The sequence below is a fragment of the Panulirus ornatus genome, chromosome 13 (genome assembly GCF_036320965.1).
Source record: "Panulirus ornatus isolate Po-2019 chromosome 13, ASM3632096v1, whole genome shotgun sequence".
Taxonomy (NCBI): domain Eukaryota; kingdom Metazoa; phylum Arthropoda; class Malacostraca; order Decapoda; family Palinuridae; genus Panulirus; species Panulirus ornatus.
The window spans coordinates 50,612,849-50,628,433 of record NC_092236.1 but is presented as its reverse complement, the minus strand read 5'-3'; the positions used below and the strand labels follow the sequence as shown (position 1 = coordinate 50,628,433).

At 49.8% G+C, this 15,585-nt stretch overlaps 1 protein-coding gene across 21 annotated transcripts in view; it reads left to right on the top strand.

Annotated features, from left to right (window-relative positions):
* The window catches only part of LOC139752858 (actin-binding LIM protein 3-like), an 837,860-nt gene that overhangs the window by 175,814 nt on the left and 646,461 nt on the right, over positions 1-15,585 (top strand). For 17 of the 21 annotated variants that reach the window (XM_071668854.1, XM_071668845.1, XM_071668839.1 and 14 more), the window contains exon 1: positions 7,619-7,675. The exons of the other annotated variants lie outside the window; for them this stretch is intronic. The gene's annotated coding sequence lies outside the window, so the exon portion shown is untranslated. Of the gene's footprint in view, positions 1-7,618; positions 7,676-15,585 lie in introns of those variants that run through there. 21 annotated transcript variants of the gene reach the window in all.

Here is a 15,585-nt window from a genome sequence, read left to right as displayed (position 1 = left end):
CATATATATATATATATATATATATATATATATATATATATATATATATATATATATATATATATATATATATATATATATATATTCGTGGCCGTTTAAATGATTCTTTCCAACAGTTTACAACGCGTGTCTTTGACTCGGTACAAGACATCGTAAATGTTTTACGAGAGATCATGTAAACCAAATGGTTTACCAGTCGTTGCGACCGGTTTAGTCGGACCGGTTTACAACACATGTTGGTGTGGTTTACAATTCATTTCATTGGCTTTCGAGATTTCTCACAATGTTTCACGACCTGTATCGAGAATATCAGTTAATTTAGATCATTTACATCGTAAAATTATAATTAATATTTACTATGATTTACTGCGATGTAAATGATGGTATTCAAGTATTTAAGATATTCGGTGGCGATTAGAATGGAGGGATATTCTGAAGATCGTTGTCCAGGTATTCTAAAAGAATATTCATGAGGAAGATTGTGTGAGGAGGTGGGAGGAGGGGACTGTGTTGTGAGGTGGGAGGGGGGACTGTGTTGTGAGGGGGAGGAGGGGACTGTGTTGTGAGGTGGGAGGAGGGGACTGTGTTGTGAGGTGGGAGGAGGGGACTGTGTTGTGAGGTGGGAGGAGGGGACTGTGTTGTGAGGTGGGAGGAGGGGACTGTGTTGTGAGGGGGAGGAGGGGACTGTGTTGTGAGGTGGGAGGAGGGGACTGTGTTGTGAGGGGGGAGGAGGGGACTGTGTTGTGAGGGGGAGGAGGGGACTGTGTTGTGAGGTGGGAGGGGGGGACTGTGTTGTGAGGTGGGAGGAGGGGACTGTGTTGTGAGGGGGGAGGAGGGGACTGTGTTGTGAGGGGGGAGGAGGGGACTGTGTTGTGAGGGGGGAGGAGGGGACTGTGTTGTGAGGGGGGGAGGAGGGGACTGTGTTGTGAGGGGGGAGGAGGGGACTGTGTTGTGAGGTGGGAGGAGGGGACTGTGTTGTGAGGTGGGAGGAGGGGACTGTGTTGTGAGGGGGGAGGAGGGGACTGTGTTGTGAGGGGGGAGGAGGGAACTGTGTTGTGAGGTGGGAGGAGGGGACTGTGTTGTGAGGTGGGAGGAGGGGACTGTGTTGTGAGGGGGGAGGAGGGGACTGTGTTGTGAGGGGGAGGAGGGGACTGTGTTGTGAGGTGGGAGGGGGGGACTGTGTTGTGAGGTGGGAGGAGGGGACTGTGTTGTGAGGTGGGAGGAGGGAGTGTGTTGTGAGGTGGGAGGAGGGACTGTGTTGTGAGGTGGGAGGAGGGGACTGTGTTGTGAGGGGGGAGGAGGGGACTGTGTTGTGAGGGGGAGGAGGGGACTGTGTTGTGAGGTGGGAGGGGGGGACTGTGTTGTGAGGTGGGAGGGGGGACTGTGTTGTGAGGTGCGAGGAGGGGACTGTGTTGTGAGGTGGGAGGAGGGGACTGTGTTGTGAGGGGGGAGGAGGGGACTGTGTTGTGAGGTGGGAGGAGGGGACTGTGTTGTGAGGTGGGAGGAGGGGACTGTGTTGTGAGGGGGGAGGAGGGGACTGTGTTGTGAGGTGGGAGGAGGGGGGGACTGTGTTGTAAGGTGGGAGGAGGGGACTGTGTTGTGAGGGGGGAGGAGGGGACTGTGTTGTGAGGGGGAGGAGGGGACTGTGTTGTGAGGTGGGAGGGGGGGACTGTGTTGTGAGGTGGGAGGAGGGGACTGTGTTGTGAGGTGGGAGGAGGGAGTGTGTTGTGAGGTGGGAGGAGGGACTGTGTTGTGAGGTGGGAGGAGGGGACTGTGTTGTGAGGTGGGAGGAGGGGGACTGTGTTGTGAGGTGGGAGGAGGGGACTGTGTTGTGAGGTGGGAGGAGGGGACTGTGTTGTGAGGGGGGAGGAGGGACTGTGTTGTGAGGTGGGAGGAGGGGACTGTGTTGTGAGGTGGGAGGAGGGGACTGTGTTGTGAGGTGGGAGGAGGGGACTGTGTTGTGAGGTGGGAGGAGGGGACTGTGTTGTGAGGTGGGAGGAGGGGACTGTGTTGTGAGGTGGGAGGAGGGGACTGTGTTGTGAGGTGGGAGGAGGGGACTGTGTTGTGAGGTGGGAGGAGGGGACTGTGTTGTGAGGTGGGAGGAGGAGGGACTGTGTTGTGAGGTGGGAGGAGGGGACTGTGTTGTGAGGTGGGAGGAGGGGACTGTGTTGTGAGGTGGGAGGAGGGGACTGTGTTGTGAGGGGGAGGAGGGGACTGTGTTGTGAGGTGGGAGGAGGGGACTGTGTTGTGAGGGAGGAGAAATGGAGACTTCAACAGTGACACTGGTAGTGATCCAGTGTGAGGCGTGACACACACGCACACACACACACACACACATACATTTCGAGATCACTTCGAGACATTCGCTTCCCATTTTCTTTTTCTTTTTTCTTTTCCCGTCAGATATACGAGACATTTTCGGCCAATCAGAGCGAGCGACGCAGGACTTTGTGGTTGGCCGGCTCGTGGCGTAATGATGTCCCGGGACATCGAGGATTGCGTAATGATGTCCCGGGACATTGAAGATTGCGTAACGATGTCCCGGGACATTTAGGATTGCGTAACGATGTCACAGGGCGGTGTAGGAGCGTACAGTGATGTCACAGTCTCCCCCCTCGATTGTACAGTGATGTCACAGAGCGCTATAGAAGTGTATAGCGATGTCCCATAGCACTCAAGGAGTGTATAGCGATGTTGCACAGCGTTATAGAAGTGTATAGCGATGTCACAGAGCGCTCTAGGTGTGTATAGCGATGTCACAGAGCACTATAGGGGTGTATAGTGATGTCACAAAGCGCTGTAGAAGCGTATAGCGACGTCACAGAGCGCTCTAGGTGTGTATAGCGATGTCACAGAGCGCTGTAGAAGTGTATAGCGATGCCACCGAGCGCTCTAGGTGTGTATAGCGATGTCACAGAGCGCTCTAGGTGTGTATAGCGATGTCGCAGAGCCCTCTACGGGTGTATAGCGAAGTCACAGAGCGCTGTAGAGGTGTGGTAGCGGTCAGGTAACACTGAGGGAGCGTAGAGCGAGGTCACAGAGCGTTGGAGGGGGGTTGCGCGCGCAGTCCTTGGGTCATGATAATGTCATCCCTCAACACACAGAAACTGGCCTTCCAAACGCAGTCGCTATACCGTCTAACTCAGAGGAGAAGTTAGGATCTCTATGTCAGCGCCTACAATACTGTGTTTTCTAACTTAGAAGTTAGTATCTATGATTGTAGTGTGTGTGTGTGTGTGTGTGTGTGTGTGTGTGTGTACGTGTGTGTACGTGTGTGTACGTGTGTGTGTGTGTGTGTGTGTGTGTGTGTGTGTGTGTACGTGTGTGTGTGTGTACGTGTGTGTGTGTGTGTGTGTGTGTGTGTGTGTGTGTGTACGTGTGTGTGTGTGTGTGTGTGTGTGTGTGTGTGTGTGTACGTGTGTGTGTGTGTGTGTGTGTGTGTGTACGTGTGTGTGTGTGTGTGTGTGTGTTCTATTTTCTAAGTGGGGGGGGGATTCATGGGCGATAGAGGCGTTGTATGAGGTGGGACGATATTGTTGTGGGGGGGATAGGGGATGTGACGTGATGTTGTGTCGTGGGGGGCGATATGTGTGTGTGGGGGGGTGTGGGGGGAAGTGTTGGATTGGATGCGTTGTTGTGGGGGGAAGCGTGGTGTTGTTGTGGGGGAGAGGGGAGAGTTGGATTGGATGCGTTGTTGTGGGGGGAGGCGTAGTGTTGTTGTGGGGGGAAGTGTTGGAAAGGATGCGTTGTTGTGGGGGAGGGAGGCGTAGTGTTGTGGGGGAGGAGGGGAAGGACGTGGGATGTGGTGTAGTCGTCCCATACGTATGTGTTGCGTGAGGGGGCTTGGGTGGAGATGGTTGAGGTGGGGGTTGGGTTGGTTGAGGCGGGGGTTGAGGTAGGGTTGAGGTGGGGGTTGGGTAGGGTTGAGGTGGGGGTTGGGTAGGGTTGAGGTAGGGTTGAGGTGGGGGTTGGGTGGGGTTGAGGTGGGGGTTGGGTGGGGTTGAGGTGGGGGTTGGGTTGGTTGAGGCGGGGGTTGAGGTAGGGTTGAGGTGGGGGTTGGGTAGGGTTGAGGTGGGGGTTGGGTAGGGTTGAGGTAGGGTTGAGGTGGGGGTTGGGTGGGGTTGAGGTGGGGGTTGGGTGGGGTTGAGGTGGGGGTTGAGGTGGGGTTGAGGTGGGGTTGAGGTGGGGTTGGGTGGGGGTTGAGGTGGGGGTTGAGGTGGGGTTGAGGTGGGGGTTGAGGTAGGGTTGAGGTGGGGTTGGGTGGGGTTTGGGTTGGGTTGAGGTGGGGGTTGAGGTAGGGTTGAGGTGGGGTTGGGTGGGGTTTGGGTTGGGTTGAGGTGGGGGTTGAGGTAGGGTTGAGGTGGGGTTGGGTGGGGTTTGGGTTGGGTTGAGGTGGGGGTTGAGGTAGGGTTGAGGTGGGGTTGGGTGGGGTTGAGGTGGGGGTTGAGGTGGGGGTTGAGGTAGGGTTGAGGTGGGGTTGGGTGGGGTTGAGGTGGGGGTTGAGGTGGGGGTTGAGGTAGGGTTGAGGTGGGGTTGGGTGGGGTTGAGGTGGGGGTTGAGGTGGGGGTTGAGGTAGGGTTGAGGTGGGGTTGGGTGGGGTTGAGGTGGGGGTTGAGGTGGGGGTTGAGGTAGGGTTGAGGTGGGGTTGGGTGGGGTTGAGGTGGGGGTTGAGGTGGGGGTTGAGGTAGGGTTGAGGTGGGGTTGAGGTGGGGTTGAGGTGGGGGTTGAGGTGGGGGTTGAGGTGGGGTTGGGTTGGGTTGAGGTGGGGGTTGAGGTAGGGTTGAGGTGGGGTTGGGTGGGGTTGAGGTGGGGGTTGAGGTGGGGGTTGAGGTGGGGGTTGAGGTGGGGGGTATATTTGCCTGTACTCAGGGACCCCGGCTGGCCACACAGGCGACCCTGCCGGCCACCTGATTCATGAGTCACGCGTTGGAATCCCGTCGTTCCCACGGTGGGGGGGGTGAGGAGGGGGGGGGGATCGAGGGGGGGTGGGGGGGGCGGGGGGGTGGGAGTGGGGTGTGGGGGTGTGTGTGTGTGGGTGTGGGGTGTTACTGCTCTTGTCGGTTCTCCTTTCCCTCCTTCCCCTTCCCCTTCCCATCCCCTTCCCCTTCCCATCCCCTTCCCCTCACCTCCTCCATCCCTTAGGGATGGGATGGGAGTTACGGATGGGTGTGGTGATGGGGGGGGGGGAAAGGGGGGAGTTGTTGGAGGGAAGGCCGCCCATCACTCGCTGTGGTGGTCGAACGAGAGACCAGACCAGCCCACAAGGTGGACCTGTCGAGTGTATATACCTTACGGTCGACTGGCTGTCGAGTGTATATACCTTACGGTCGAGTGGCTGTCGAGTGTATATATACCTTACGGTCGAGTGGCTGTCGAGTGTATATACCTTACGGTCGAGTGGCTGTCGAGTGTATATATACCTTACGGTCGAGTGGCTGTCGAGTGTATATACCTTATGGTCGACTGGCTGTCGAGTGTATATACCTTACGGTCGAGTGGCTGTCGAGTGTATATATACCTTACGATCGACTGGCTGTCGAGTGTATATATACCTTATGGTCGACTGGCTGTCGAGTGTATATATACCTTACGATCGACTGGCTGTCGAGTTTATATACCTTACGTACGACTGGCTGTCGAGTGTATATATACCTTACGGTCGACTGGCTGTCGAGTGTATATATACCTTACGTTCGACTGGCTGTCGAGTGTATATATACCTTACGGTCGACTGGCTGTCGAGTGTATATATACCTTACGGTCGACTGGCTGTCGAGTGTATATATACCTTACGGTCGAGTGGCTGTCGAGTGTATATACCTTACAGTCGACTGGCTGTCGAGTGTATATACCTTACAGTCGACTGGCTGTCGAGTGTATACATACCTTACGGTCGAGTGGCTGTCGAGTGTATATACCTTACAGTCGACTGACTGTCGAGTGTATATACCTTACAGTCGACTGGCTGTCGAGTGTATATACCTCACGGTCGACTGGCTGTCGAATGTATATATACCTTACGGTCGACTGGCTGTCGAGTGTATATGTACCTTACGGTCGAGTGGCTGTCGAGGGAAAAGGCGACTTAACAACGGTAAACAGGTAATTCACATAATGTAATCAAGGTCATCTAAAAATAAAACCAATGAAGGTAATTACGGTAAACAGGTGAACTACTTAAAGGAATCGTAAGTTAACGAGGGAAATGATTAAAGTAATTAAGATGAGTTGGTAAAGTGAATTACTGTGGTAAATGATTTAATGCAATAAACTTGTAACTAGTTTACGTAAACTAGTGAACTAGTTAATGTAATTAGTGTAGACTAGTAAACATACATAGATTACTAACATTGACGAACTAGATTAGGTAAACTAGCCAAGCCAAACCACTGAGAGGTAACTACTTAACGAGGCTACGGGTAGTTCAGGTCAATTAGTTGGGATGCGTCACCCAATCAGCGAGGGAGAACGAGCTATTAGCAGGGTAATATACACCGACGAAACGACCAATCACGGGCGAGCTGAGCTGTACTCAAATCACCCGTTAGGGAATGAGTGGGTGGGCGGTGGGGTGGGGTGGGGGGGGGGGGGTGAGAGAGTAATTAGCCTCTGGGTCTACTAATTAGACATTTTTAATGAGTGGATGATTGTCTGTTTCAACTGACCGGAAAGGGGGGGGGGGTCCGTTTACCGGGGTCTGTGTCGACACACACACACACACACACACACACACACACACACACACACAAACGCTCACGTTAATACGCACGTAACCATGTGAAGGTCAGGGTCAAAGGTCATGGCATTGTGATGACCAAGGGTCGTTACAGTCGTACTCAAGTGCCGTACCGTCGCACTCAAGAGTCGTGCCGTCGCACTCAAGGGTCGTACCGTCGCACTCAAGTGCCGTACGTCGTACTCAAGTATCGTACCGTCGTACTCAAGTATCGTACCGTCGCGCTCAAGGGTCGTACCGTCGTACTCAAGTATCGTACCGTCGCACTCAAGTGCCGTACGTCGTACTCCAGTATCGTACCATCGTACTCAAGTATCGTACCGTCGCACTCAAGGGTCGTACCGTCGTACTCAAGTATCGTACCGTCGCACTCAAGTATCGTACCGTCGTACTCAAGTATCGTACCGTCGCACTCAAGTATCGTACCGTCGCAGTCAAGTGCCGTACGTCGTACTCAAGTACTCATCCCATCACCAGCGTCAGACAAACATGTCCTTGTTTTGCCCCGCATCATACCTGCGTGGCACGACGGACGGGCCACTACGTCGGACGTACGCCCTGTCGCACCGTGCAGCCAAGACGGAAATCGACCAAAAATCGACAATTCGCCTTCACAAAAAAAGGACACACGTTTTCTCATATAGAAAACGGACAGAGGGAATGGTCGTTTCCACTGCTAATGAAGGCATGAGTTAAAAAAAAATGATAATAATAATAAAGGGAGAAGAATCATCAAGGGTGTGTGTGTGTGTGTGTGTGTCTGTGTGTGTGTGTCCGTGTGTGTGTGTGTGTGTGTGTCTGTGTGTATATTGGCGCGTCGGCAACTGTGGTCCGTGCGGGTTGCCGGCTGTGGCCGGTGCGCGCGCTGGTTAGCTGCTGTCAGGCATCAGCCGGGTTTCTGACGCCACGCGGGCAACAGGCAAACACCTCACTCGCCAGGTGTGTGACGCACGGGTGTGTGTTGTGTGACGCACAGGTGTGTGTGTGTGTGTGTCTGTGTGGGTGTATGTGTGTGTATGTGTGTGACGCACAGGTGTGTGTGTGTGTGTGTGTGTGTGTGTGTGTGTGTGTGTGTGTGTGTTGTGTGTGTGTGTGTGTGTTGTGTGTGTGTGACACAGGTGTGTGTATGTGTGTGACGCACAGGTGTGTGTGTGGGTGTATGTGTGACACAGGTGTGTGTATGTGTGTGTGTGTGTGTGTGTGTGTGTGTGTGTGTGTGTGTGTGTGTGTGTGTGTGTTGCTGTGACTGGTGTATTTCAGAAGTGTTTGGAAGCAGTGTTACTGTGACGTGGAGGGGGGGGGTGGTGTTAGTGTTACGGTGACGGGGAAGGAAGGGTGTGTCAGTGTTACGGTGACGGGTTGTTTTTGTCTGTGTTACGGTGACGGGGATGGGATGTGTTAGTGTTACGGTGACGGGAATGAGTGTTAGTGTTATGGTGACGGGGAGGGAGGGAACGTATCAGTGTTACGATGACGGAGGTGTGTGTTAGTGTTACGGTGACGGAGGATTGGGGTGTGTTAGTGTCAGTGTTACGGTGACCGGGGGATGGAGTGTGTGTTAGTGTTAATGTTACGGTGACGGGGAGGTGGGGTAGTGTTAGTGTCAGTTTTACGGTGACGGAGGATGGTGTGTTAGTGTTACGGTGACGGGGAGGTGGGGTAGTGTCAGTGTTACGGTGACGGAGGATGGTGTGTTAGTGTTACGGTGACGGGGATAGGGGTGTGTTAGTGTCAGTGGTGTTACTGTGACGGGAGTGTCTTGGTGATATTTGTTTCTGTGACGGATGTGTTTCGAAGTCAGTGTTGCTGGGACGTGTATGCCTTGGGACTAGTGTTGCTGGGACAGATTTGTGGGTGTAACGGTCGTGTTAATGTGGGTGTGACGGTCGTGTTGGTGTGGATGTGACGGTCGTGTTGGTGTGGATGTGACGGTCGCTTTCGTGTGGGTGTGACGGTCATTTTGGTGTGGATGTGACGGTTGTGTTAGTGTGGGTGTGACGGTCGTGTTGATGTGCCTGTTACTGTCGTTTTGGTGTGGATGTGACGGTCGTTTTGCTGTGGGTGTGACGGTTGCGTTGGTGTGGGTGTGACGGATGTCAGACTGGTAGTGTGGTTGTGATGGTTGTGCGTAAGGGTGTGACGGGATTGTATGCTCTTGTGAGTGTGACGGATGATATGTTGTATATGTAGTTGTCACGGCTGTTGGTGAGTGTGACGGGTGAGGATGTAGATGTAGCTGTAACAGGTATCAATATGTGGGTGTGACAGGTGTCAGTATGTTGGTATGGGTGTGACAGGTGTCAATATGTTGGTGTGGGTATGACAGATGTCAATATGTTGGTGTGGGTGTGACAGGTGTCAGTATGTTGGTGTGGGTGTGACAGATGTCAATATGTTGGTGTGGGTGTGACAGGTGTCAGTATGTTGGTGTGGGTGTGACGAGTGTTAGTATGTTGGTGTGGCTGTGACAGGTGTCAGTATGTTGGTGTGGGTGTGACGGGTGTCAGTATGTTGGTGTGGGTGTGACAGGTGTCAGTATGTTGGTATGGGTGTGACGGGTGTCAGTATGTTGGTGTGAGTGTGACGAGTGTCAGTATGTTGGTGTGGATGTGACGGGTGTCAGTATGTTGGTGTGAGTGTGACGGGTGTCAGTATGTTGGTGTGGATGTGATGGGTGTCAGTATGTTGGTGTGAGTGTGACGGGTGTCAGTACGTAAGTGTGAGTGTGACAAGTGTCAGTATGTTGGCGTTGGTGTGACAGATGTCAGTATAGTTGCTGTAACTGTGACGGGTGGCACTATGTTAGGGCATTTGTGACGGGTGTCAGACTGTTAGGGTATGTGTGACAGGTGTCAGCATATTGGTGTGGGTGTGACAGGTGTCAGTATGTTGATGTGAATGTGACGGTTGTCAGCATGTTGGTGTGGGTGTGACGAGTGTCATACTGTTGGTGTGCGTGTGACGGTTGTCAGTATGTTGGGTGTGACAGGTGTCAGTATGTTGGTGTGGATGTGAGAAGTGTCGATATGTAAATGGTGTGACGGGTGTCAGTATGTTGGTGTGAATGTGACGAGTGTCAATATGTTGGTGTAGGTGTGACAGGTGTCAGTATGTTGCTGTGGGTGTGACGGTTGTCAATATGTTGGTGTGGGTGTGACAGGTATTAGTATGTTGATGTGGGTGTGACGGTTTTCAGCATGTTGGTGTGGGTGTGACAGGTGTTAGTATGTTGATGTGAATGTGACGGGTGTCAGTATGTTGGTGTGGGTGTGACGCGTGTCAGTATGTTGGTGTGGGTGTGACAGGTGTCAGTATGTTGATGTGAGTGTCACGGGTGTCAGTATGTTGGTGTGGGTGTGACGCGTGTCAGTATGTTGGTGTGGGTGTGACAGGTGTCGGTACGTAAGTGGTGTGACGGGTGTCAGTATGTTGGTGTGGATGCGACGGGTGTCAAACTGTTGGTGTGGGTGTGACAGGTGTCAGTATGTTGGTGTAGATGTGACAGGTGTCAGTATGTTGGTGTGGATGTGACGAGTGTCAGTATGTTGGTGTGGATGTGACAGGTGTCGGTATGTAAATGGTGTGAGGGGTGTCAGTATGTTGGTGTGGATGTGGCGGGTGTCAAACTGTTGGTGTGCGTGTGACAGGTGTCAGTATGTTGATGTGGGAGTGACGGTTGTCAGTATGTTGGTGTGGATGGGACAGGTGTCAGTATGTTGGTGTGGATGCGACGGGTGTCAAACTGTTGGTGTAGGTGTGACAGGTGTCAGTATGTTGGTGTGGATGTGACAGGTGTCAGTATGTTGGTGTGGGAGTGACAGGTGTCAGTATGTTGGTGTGGGAGTGACAGGTGTCAGTATGTTGGTGTAGGTGTGACAGGTGTCAGTATGTTGGTGTGCGTGTGACAGGTGTCAGTATGTTGGTGTGGGAGTGACAGGTGTCAGTATGTTGGTGCCGTTGTATACATGTGTTTTGTTTATTTGTCGTATGTTGGTGACGTCATTTTATTTGTCTAAATCCATTTGTTCCAAATTTTTTTTGTCTCGTTTCTCAAACATTTTCGTGAGGATGATACAGCATACTGTCACCCCACGCTGTATGAATTGTATATATATTGTAGTTTCTTGTATGTTGTATTTACTGACCCATCTATGCATCTGGTTGAATGTATGTTGTATGTATTTGTATGTTTTTTTTGTGTTTTTGTTTGTGTGGCGGAGGGAATTTTACTTGCTTTGTGTATGTGTGATTTTTTTGCGTATTGTATTTCATTCTTTGCGTATTACTGTTGCGTATTCTATTTCATTCTTTGCGTATTACTGTATATTTCGTTGTATTTACGCCAGAAGATTACCTACGCGCGTTGTATAGCTTGAAATACATTACTGTATAACTACATAGCTTCAAACACATTACTGTATAACCAAAGAAAATTGAAATACGTTACTGTATGCCTTTATGGCGCACAATACACTACCGTATGACTGTATAACTCAAAATACAATACTATATGACAGTGTAGCTTAAAATAGATTACTGTATGACCATATAGCTCAAATACATTGCTGTATGACCACATAGCTCAAATACATCACTGTATGACCACATAGCTCAAATACATTACTGTATGACCATATAGCTAAAATACATTACTGTATGACCATATAGCACAAGTACATTACTGTATGACCATATAGCTCAAATACATTACTGTATGACCATATAGCTCAAATACATTACTGTATGACCATATAGCTCAAATACATCACTGTATGACCATATAGCTCAAATGCATTACTGTATGACCATATAGCTCAAATACATTACTGTATAACCACATAGCTCAAATACATTACTGTATAACCACATAGCTCAAATACATTACTATATGACCATATAGCTCAAATACATCACTGTATGGCCATATAGCTCAAATACATCACTGTGTGGCCGCTAATGTATTTATCATCTGGGAAATAATGAAGTTATTATTTTTGTTCAGTCTTCTGCAATTATCATTTATCATTTAACGAAAGTGAGGGACAAGTGCTCAACCAGCCCAATGTTGACATAGTGAGACGCAAATTCGACTCTCTCACGGCGCCTCAGTTCTTGGTTCCTGCCCTCCCACAGGTGAGGTCATTATCTCCCACAGTGAGGTCATTATCTCCCACAGTGAGGTCATTATCTCCCACAGCGAGGTTTTCATCTCCCAGGTAATACCATTATCTCCTAGGTAATGCCACTATCTCCCAGGTAATACCACTATCTCCCAGGTAATGCCATTATCTCCCAGGTAATGCCATTATCTCCCAGGTAATAAATACCTTTATCTCCCACGTAATACCACTATCTCCCAGGTAATATCATTATCTCCCAGTTATTGTCATTAAGTCCCGAATACAATGATCGAGTCCACTCTACGCGACTGCTACAGCGGTCGGGAAGTCGGCCCACGTCCACTAGTCGGGACCACAGGTCATAAAGTGTGTGTGTGTGTGTGTGTGTGTGTGTGTGTGTGGTGAGCGCTGGGTAGTGAAGTCGTAAGTGTTACGGTGTCTTCGTTGTAGTAGATGCATCATGGGCATGAAGGACTTTGGAAACAGCGTCCGTAGCGATGGATGATGCCCTGGGCGTGGACAGGGGAAGGTGTGACTCGTGTGTGTCTAGGGAGTGCAGTTTCCGAGGAGTGTGTGTGTGTGTGTGTGTGTGTGTCTATGGTCGGTTTTAGAGTTTAAAACTGAGTTGGGAGGTCGGTTTTTTATTGTTTATAAGCTATTTCTATCTACATAAGGGTTGGTGGTTAGTTATGGAGTGGGTTTAACACACTTTCTAAAGTCTCCTGCAGCAGCTCAAGGCTGCGCTACTTACAGTAGCAGGGAAAGGCTGACACCTTTGGAGTGGGAAGTTCTTTGACAGTGATACAGCCTCGCCAAAGGTGTGTCTTTTCACACGCGGTGCAAATTCTTTCAGGAGGAGCCCGGTAATATATATATATAATATATATATATATATAATATATATATATATATATATATAATATATCATAAGCACAGACAATGTTATTTCTAATGAGTGTGGAAACAAAAGGGTTATAATACAGACTTTGAATAAACAATTACCACACTTAGAAGAGATAGTGATATGATAAGAAGAAAAAAAATAGTGATATGATAAGAAAAGGGGACATTCTTGCCCCATACCCGCCCCCACCTCGCCCCGCTGCCCCGTCAAGTCAGGGGGGGGGGGGAGAGGGGAAGCAACACTGGGGTCACCCCGTCAAGGGTTGCAATCTTCACCCTCACTATTCTAACTTGTGAGTCGTGTTTCGTCGTCTCGTTCCACTTTAAACCCACTTATGTTAAGTTGGGTCCCGTGTCTATGGCCATGATGATCGTTATGTGTGCGTGGATTTGTATTTCTTTTGCTGCGTGGCCACATCACTACTACTACCCACATGAGGTCTTACATCATCACTACTGCTACCCACACGAGGTCTTGCATCATCACTACTACTACTACCCACACGAGGTCTTGCATCATCACTACTACTACCCACATGAGGTCTTACATCATCACTACTGCTACCCACACGAGGTCTTGCATCATCACTACTACTACCCACACGAGGTCTTACATCATCACTACTACTACCCACATGAGGTCTTACATCATCACTACTACTACCCACATGAGGTCTTACATCATCACTACTACTACTACCCACACGAGGTCTTGCATCATCACTACTACTACTACCCACATGAGGTCTTACATCATCACTACTACTACTACCCACATGAGGTCTTACATCATCACTACTACTACTACCCACATGAGGTCTTACATCATCACTACTACTACTACCCACATGAGGTCTTACATCATCACTACTACTACCCACATGAGGTCTTACATCATCACTACTACTACCCACACGAGGTCTTACATCATCACTACTACTACTACCCACATGAGGTCTTACATCATCACTACTGCTACCCACACGAGGTCTTACATCATCACTACTACTACCCACACGAGGCCTTACATCATCACTACTACTACTACCCCACACGAGGTCTTATATCATCACTACTACTACCCACATGAGGTCTTACATCATCACTACTACTACCCACATGAGGTCTTACATCATCACTACTACTACCCACATGAGGTCTTACATCATCACTACTACTACTACCCACATGAGGTCTTACATCATCACTACTACTACTACCCACATGAGGTCTTACATCATCACTACTACTACCCACATGAGGTCTTACATCATCACTACTACTACCCACATGAGGTCTTACATCATCACTACTGCTACCCACACGAGGTCTTACATCATCACTACTACTACCCACATGAGGTCTTACATCATCACTACTGCTACCCACACGAGGTCTTGCATCATCACTACTACTACTACCCACATGAGGCCTTACATCATCACTACTACTACCCACATGAGGTCTTACATTATCACTACTACTACTACCCACACGAGGCCTTACATCATCACTACTACTACCCACACGGGGTCTTATATCATCACTACTACTACCCACATGAGGTCTTACATCATCACTACTACTACCCACATGAGGTCTTACATCATCACTACTGCTACCCACACGAGGTCTTGCATCATCACTACTACTACTACCCACATGAGGTCTTACATCATCACTACTACTACCCACATGAGGTCTTACATCATCACTACTGCTACCCACACGAGGTCTTGCATCATCACTACTACTACCCACACGAGGTCTTACATCATCACTACTGCTACCCACACAAGGTCTTATATCATCACTACTGCTACCCACACGAGGTCTTACATCATCACTACTACTACCCACACGAGGTCTTGCATCATCACTACTACTACTACCCACATGAGGTCTTACATCATCACTACTACTACTACCCCACACGAGGTCTTGCATCATCACTACTACTACCCACACGAGGTCTTACATCATCACTACTACTACCCACATGAGGTCTTACATCATCACTACTACTACTACCCACACGAGGTCTTGCATCATCACTACTACTACCCACACGAGGCCTTACATCATCACTACTGCTACCCACACGAGGTCTTACATCATCACTACTGCTACCCACACGAGGTCTTGCATCATCACTACTACTACCCACACGAGGTCTTGCATCATCACTACTACTACCCACACGAGGTCTTACATCATCACTACTGCTACCCACACGAGGTCTTACATCATCACTACTGCTACCCACACGAGGTCTTGCATCATCACTACTACTACCCACATGAGGTCTTACATCATCACTACTGCTACCCACACGAGGTCTTGCATCATCACTACTACTACCCACACGAGGTCTTACATCATCACTACTGCTACCCACACGAGGTCTTACATCATCACTACTGCTACCCACACGAGGTCTTGCATCATCACTACTACTACCCACATGAGGTCTTACATCATCACTACTGCTACCCACACGAGGTCTTACATCATCACTACTACTACCCACATGAGGTCTTACATCATCACTACTACTACCCACACGAGGCCTTACATCATCACTACTACTACCCACATGAGGTCTTACATCATCACTACTACTACTACCCACATGAGGTCTTACATCATCACTACTACTACCCACATGAGGTCTTACATCATCACTACTACTACTACCCACATGAGGTCTTACATCATCACTACTACTACTACCCACATGAGGTCTTACATCATCACTACTACTACTACCCACATGAGGTCTTACATCATCACTACTACTACCCACATGAGGTCTTACATCATCAC